Raw genomic sequence first — 6,614 nt, 5'->3', positions numbered from 1 at the left:
GCCTTTTTGTTTGTTGTCAGTTTCTTTTGTTGTGCAGAAGCTTTTTAATTTAATATAATTGGATTCATTTATCTTTGCCTTTACTTCCCTTGTCTTTGAGGTCAAATTCATAAATTGTTCTCTACGACCAAGGTCCATGAGTTTAGTTCTTATGTTTTCTTCTATGTAATTTATTGTTTCAAATCTTATATTTAGCTCTTTGATTTATTTTGAAATAACTTTTGTGTAGAGGGACAAACTGTAGTCAGGTTTCATTCTTTTGCATGTGGCTTTCCAATTCTCCCAGCACCATTTATTGAAGAGGTTTTCTCTTCTACATTGTGTGTTTTTGGCTCCTTTGTTGAAGATGACTTGTTCATATGTATGTGGTTTTATTTCTGGACTTTTAATTGTGTTCCATTGGTCTGTATGTCTGTTTTTCTACCAATACCATGCTGTCTTGATTATCATGACTCTACAGCATAATTAGAGTCAAGTAGTGTGATACTTCTGTTTTCATTCTTTTTTCTCAGGATTGCTTTGGCTATTCAGGGGTTTTTATTGTTTCATATAAGCCTGGTGATTTTTTTTCTATTTCTTTAAAAAATGACTTTGGGATTTTAATAAGAATTGCATTAAATTTGTATATTGCTTTGGGTAATATGATAATTTTAACTATGTTGAATCTTCCAATCCATGAAGATGGAATATTATTCCATTGCCTTGTGGTTTTTTTTCAGTTTCTTTCAATAATGCTTTGTACTTTTCAATATACAGGTCCTTTGCATCCTTTGTTAAGTTTATTCTTGGGTATTTTATTTTATTTATTGCACTTGTAAAAGAAATTGTTTTTTGAGTTTATTTTCCAAAGTTTTCTCATTGGCATATAGAAAGGCAGTGGACTTTTGTATATTGATTTTGTATCCTGCAACCTTACTGTATTGGTTTATTGTTTTTAATGGTTTTTCAGTGGAGTCTTTGGGGTTTTCTATATGCAGGATCATGTCATCTGCATAAAGTAATACATTTACTTCTTCTTTCCCAATATTAATGCCTTTTATTTTTTTCTTTTGCCTGATTGCTCTGGCTAAAACTTCCAGAACCATGTGGAATAAGAGTGGAGAGAGTAGGCAACCTTGTCTTATTCCTGATTTTAGAAAAAAAAGCCCTCATTTTTTCACCATTTAGTATGATATTAGCTGATGGTTTGTCATATATGGCCTTTATTATGTTGAGTTACTTTCCTTCTTTTTTTAAATTTTTATTAATTTTAATGGGGTGACCCATTTTATTGAGTGTTTTAAATATAAAGTGATGTTGTATCTTATCGAATGTCTTTTCTGCATCTGTTGATAGGATCATATGATTTTCACTCTTTGTTTTGATGATATGGTTATTACGTTGATCGATTTTCATATGTTGAAGCATCCTTGTGCTCCTGGAATGAATCCCACTTGATCATGGTGTTTTATTTTTTTAATGTGTTGTTGTATTTAATTTTGCTAGTATTTTGTTTAGGATATTTTGCATCTGTATTCATTAGAGATATTGGTCTGTAATTTTCTTTTTCTGTGTTGTCCTTGCCAGGTTTTGGTATCAGGGTTATGTTGTCCTCATAAAATATGTTAAGGAGAGCCCTGGCCGGTTGGCTCAGCGGTAGAGCATCGGCCTGGTGTGCAGGAGTCCCGGGTTCGATTCCTGGCCAGGGCACACAGAAGAGGCACCCATCTGCTTCTCCACCCCGCCCCCTCTCCTTCCTCTCTGTCTCTCTCTTCCCCTCCCACAGCCGAGGCTCCATTGGAGCAAAGATGGCCCGGGCGCTGGGGATGGCTCTGTGGCCTCTGCCTCAGGCGCTAGAATGGCTCTGGATGCAACAGAGCGATGCCCCAGAGGGGAAGAACATCGCCCCCTGGTGGGCATGCCGGGTGGATCCCGGTCGGGCGCATGCAGGAGTCTGTCTGACTGCCTCCCTGTTTCCAGCTTTGGAAAAATGAAAAAAAAATGTGTTAAGGAGCATTGCTTCTTCTATTTTTTTGAAAGACTTTGAGAAAAATAGCTACCAAATCTTTGAATGTTTGGTAGAATTTACTAGTGTAATGTAGTGGTCCTGGACTTTTATTTTGGGTGAGGTTTTTGATAGTTGTTTCTATTTCCTCCCTGCTTTGGGGTCTATTTAGGTTTTCCACTTCTTCGTGACTCAGTCTAGGAAGATGTATAGTCCCAGGATATATCCATTTCTTCTATTGTTGAATTTGGTGACATATATTCTTTCATAGTATTCAACTACGATCCTTTGTATATCTATAATGTCAGTGGTAATTTCTCCCCTTTCATTTTGGATTTTGTTTATATGAGTCCTTCCTCTTTCTTTCCTTAATGAGTCTAGCCAAGGGTTTGTCAATTTTGTTGATCTTTTCAAAGAAACAAGTTTTTGTTGTATTAATTTTTGTTGTGCTCTCTATTTCATTTAGTTCTGCTCTAATTTTTTTAATTAAATGAGAGAAGGGGAGGCAGAGACAGACTCCCACATGCACCCCAACCAAAATTCACCCAGCTAACCTTTTAAAAAGCAATACTCTACTAGGGGCATTGATTTGTTGCTCAGTTACCAAGCTGTTCTTAGCACCTGAGGTGGAGGTCATAGAGCCATCCTCAGTGCCTGGGGCCAACTCACACCAATTGAACTATAGCTGTGAAAGGAAAACAGAGAGAAAAAAAGTAGAGGGAGGGGGAGGGGTGAAGAAGCAGAGGGTCGCTTCTTCTGAGTGCTCTGACTAGTAATCAAACCTAGGACATCCACACACTGGGCAGACACTCTACCACTAAGCCAACCAGCCAGGGATATTCTGCTCTAATTTTTACTATTTCCTTGTTTCTGCTGACTGTGGGTTGCCTTTGTTGTTCTTTTTCTAGTTTTTTAAGATGTGATGTTAGATTGTTTACATGGGATTTCTCTTGTTTATTAATATAAGCCAGTAATGATATAAACTTCCCTCTTACTACTCTTTTCGCTGCATTCTTGAAATTTTGATATGTCATGTCATTTTTGTTTGTCTGCATATATCTTTTGATCTCTGCTTTTATTTCTTCTTTGACTCAGTAACTTTTTAGAAGTGTGTTATTTAATTTTCATGTTTTTGTGGGTTTCTTTACTTCCTTTTTGTTGTTGAATTCTAATTTCAATGCCTTACAGTCAGAAAATATGCTTGGTATAATTTCAATCTTTCTGAATTTGTGGATGTTAGTTTTGTGACCCAACATATGGTCTATTTTTGAAAATGTTCCATACACACTGGAAAAGAATGTATAATCTAATGTTCTGGGATGAAATGTCCTGTAAAGGTCTATTATGTCCATTAAGTCTAGTGTGTTGCTTAAGGCAAATATTTCTTTATTGATTTTCTGTTTGGGTGATCTATCAAAAGCCATCTATGATGTGTTAAAATCTCTAAGTATGATTGTGTTTTTGTCTGTTTATATTTTTAGATCAATTAGCAGATGTCATATATTTTGGTGCTCCCTGGTTCAGTGTGTGTGTGTGTGTGTGTGTGTGTGTGTGTATAAAGAAGTGTTATGTCTTCTTGATACAATGTCCTCTTTATCATTATGAAATATCCATCTTTGTCTCTTGTTACCTTTGTTGTCTTTTTTTTTTTTTTTAAATAAATTTTTATTAATGGTAATGGGATGACATTAATAAATCAGGGTACATATATTCAAAGAAAACATGTCTAGGTTATTTTGTCATTAAATTATGTTGCATACCCCTCGCCCAAAGTCAGATTGTCCTTCGCCACCCTCTATCTAGTTCTCTGTGCCCCTCCCCCTCCCCCTAACTCTCCCCCTGTCCTCCCTCCCCCCACCCCTGGTAACCACCACACTCTTGTCCATGTCTCTTAGTCTCATTTTTATGTTCCACCAATGTATGGAATCATGTATTTCTTGTTTTTTTCTGATTTACTTATTTCACTCCTTATAATGTTATCAAGATCCCACCATTTTGCTGTAAATGATCTGATGTCATCGTTTCTTATGGCTGAGTAGTATTCCATAGTGTATATGTGCCACATCTTCTTTATCCAGTCTTCTATTGAAGGGCTTTTTGGTTGTTTCCATGTCTTGGCCACTGTGAACAGTGCTGCAATGAACATGGGGCTACATGTGTCTTCACGTATCAATGTTTCTGAGGTTTTGGGGTATATACCCAGTAGAGGGATTGCTGGGTCATAAGGTAGTTCTATTTGCAGTTTTTTGAGGAACCACCATACTTTCCTCCATAATGGTTGTACTACTTTACAGTCCCACCAACAGTGAATGAGGGTTCCTTTTTCTCCACAGCCTCTCCAACATTTGCTATTACCCGTCTTGTTGATCATAGCTAATCTAACAGGGGTGAGGTGGTATCTCATTGTAGTTTTGATTTGCATTTCCCTAATAACTAATGAAGCTGAGCATTTTTTCATATATCTGTTGGCCATTTGTATCTCTTCCTGGGAGAAGTGTCTATTCATGTCTTCTTCCCATTTTTTTATTGGATTGTTTGTTTGTTTGTTGTTGAGTTTTATGAGTTCTTTGTATATTTTGGAAATTAGGCCCTTATCTGAGCTGTTGTTTGAAAATATCATTTCCCATTTAGTTGGCTGTCTGTTTATTTTGATATCAGTTTCTCTTGCTGAGCAAAAACTTTTTATTCTGATGTAGTCCCATTCATTTATCTTTGCCTTCACTTCTCTTGCCATTGGAGTCAAGTTCATAAAATGTTCTTTAAAACCCAGGTCCATGAGTTTAGTACCTATGTCTTCTTCTATGTAATTTATTGTTTCAGGTCTTATATTTAGGTCTTTGATCCATTTTGAATTAATTTTAGTACACGGGGACAGGCTGTAGTCGAGTTTCATTCTTTTGCATGTGGCTTTCCAGTTTTCCCAACACCATTTGTTGAAGAGGCTTTCTTTTCTCCATTGTGTGTTGTTGGCCCCTTTATCAAAGATTATTTGACCATATATATGTGGTTTTATTTCTGGGCTTTCTATTCTGTTCCATTGATCTGAGTGTCTATTTTTCTGCCAATACCATGCTGTTTTGATTATTGTGGCCCTATAATATAGTTTAAAGTCAGGTATTGTAATGCCCCCAGCTTCATTCTTTTTCTTTAGGATTGTTTTAGCTATTCGGGGTTTTTTATAGTTCCATATAAATCTGATGATTTTTTGTTCCATTTCTTTAAAAAATCTCATAGGAATTTTGATGGGAATTGCATTAAATTTGTATATTGCTTTGGGTAATATGGCCATTTTGATTATATTTATTCTTCCTATCCAAGAACAAGGAATATTTTTCCATCTCATTGTATCTTTTTCGATTTCCCTTAACAATGCTTTGTAATTTTCATTATATAGGTCCTTTACATTCTTTGTTATGTTTATTCCTAGGTATTTTATTTTTTTTGTTGCAATCGTGAAGGGGATTATTTTTTTGAGTTCGTTTTCTAATATTTCATTGTTGGCATAGAGAAAGGCTATGGACTTCTGTATGTTAATTTTGTATCCTGCGACCTTACTGTATTGGTTTATTGTTTCTAATAATCTTTTTGTGGAGTCCTTCGGGTTTTCAATGTATAGGATCATATCATCAGCAAAAAGTGATACCTTTACTTCTTCTTTTCCAATATGGATGCCTTTTATTTCTTTGTCTTGTCTGATTGCTCTGGCCAGAACTTCTAGCACCACGTTAAATAAGAGTGGAGAGAGTGGACAACCCTGTCTTGTTCCTGATTTAAGGGGGAAAGCCTTCAGTTTAGTGCCATTTAATATGATGTTAGCTGATGGTTTATCATATATGGCCTTTATCATGTTGAGATATTTTCCTTCTATACTCATTTTGTTGAGAGTCTTAAACATAAAATTGTGTTGTATTTTATCAAAAGCCTTTTCTCCATCTATTGATAAGATCATGTGGTTTTTGTTCTTTGTTTTGTTGATATGGTGTATTACGTTAACCGTTTTGCGTATGTTGAACCATCCTTGAGATTCTGGGATGAATCCCACTTGATCATGATGTATTATTTTTTTAATATGTTGTTGTATTCGGTTTGCCAGTATTTTGTTTAGAATTTTAGCATCTGTATTCATTAGAGATATTGGTCTGTAGTTTTCTTTCTTTGTGCCATCCTTGCCAGGTTTTGGTATGAGGGTTATGTTGGCCTCATAAAATGTGTTCGGAAGTATTGCTTCTTCTTCAATTTTTTGGAAGACTTTGAGTAGAATAGGAACCAAGTCTTCTTTGAATGTTTGATAGAATTCACTAGTATAACCATCTGGGCCTGGACTTTTATTTTTGGGGAGGTTTTTAATAGTTTTTTCTATTTCCTCCCTGCTGATTGGTCTGTTTAGGCTTTCTGCTTCTTCATGACTCAGTCTAGGAAGGTTGTATTGTTCTAGGAATTTATCCATTTCTTCTAGATTGTTGTATTTGGTGGCATATAATTTTTCATAGTATTCTACAATAATTCTTTGTATATCTATGATGTCTGTGGTGATCTCTCCTCTTTCATTTTGGATTTTATTTATTTGAGTCCTGTGCCTTTTTTCCTTGGTGAGTCTTGCCAAGGGTTTGTCAATTTTGTTGACCTTTTC

This window comes from Saccopteryx leptura, chromosome 5, assembly GCF_036850995.1.
Source record: "Saccopteryx leptura isolate mSacLep1 chromosome 5, mSacLep1_pri_phased_curated, whole genome shotgun sequence".
In the NCBI taxonomy this organism is placed as follows: Eukaryota; Metazoa; Chordata; class Mammalia; order Chiroptera; family Emballonuridae; genus Saccopteryx; species Saccopteryx leptura.
The sequence above is the reverse complement of the archived record's forward strand: the minus strand, read 5'-3'. Positions refer to the sequence as shown.